Source organism: Penaeus monodon, chromosome 15, assembly GCF_015228065.2.
Source record: "Penaeus monodon isolate SGIC_2016 chromosome 15, NSTDA_Pmon_1, whole genome shotgun sequence".
Lineage (NCBI taxonomy): Eukaryota > Metazoa > Arthropoda > Malacostraca > Decapoda > Penaeidae > Penaeus > Penaeus monodon.
In genome coordinates, this window is record NC_051400.1 from 28,346,451 (window position 1) to 28,346,972 (window position 522).

The window sequence follows — 522 nt, forward strand, 5'->3', positions numbered from 1 at the left end:
AGCCGTCTTATCCTAAATTGAGCAGACTTTCCCATATTATGCACTGTCTGTTTTATGATTTATAATCAACTACTGGTAAATTATCATAAAACTAAACATTAACGGTGTAGTGGTTAGAACCAACAGTGAAATATTTCGTAAGATAACTTAGAATATGTAGATATAATTAAGACCTTTGACTAAGGCAATTCCCGCGTTAATTCCCGACTTAATTTTGGATCTAATCAGCATTATGTCGGTGAGATGATGCTCGGTCTAGCAGGCCATGTAGCACAACACACTCGAATGCCGTAGCTGGAGTTACTACACAAGCCTCTAAGAGCGAGCGTCGCGTGTTGTTATTTAGGAAGACACTCTATGTTATTTACCTTATTGTAGATTTTGAGACGTTGCAACACACAAAAAAATGTTTTTTTAGCATTTGTGATTTACGTTAGTATAACCCTTTTCATAATTTACAGTGGTTCCCATTTTTTTTTCGTCTTGTAGTTTGACAGAAATAGAGAATACGCAGTATTCGCT

The 522-nt window shown here is 36.0% G+C and overlaps 1 protein-coding gene across 1 annotated transcript in view; it reads left to right on the plus strand.

The window, feature by feature from the left end:
- LOC119581906 overlaps positions 1-522 on the plus strand; it is a gene marked incomplete at its 3' end in the record, with an annotated part of 85,972 nt that overhangs the window by 62,434 nt on the left and 23,016 nt on the right.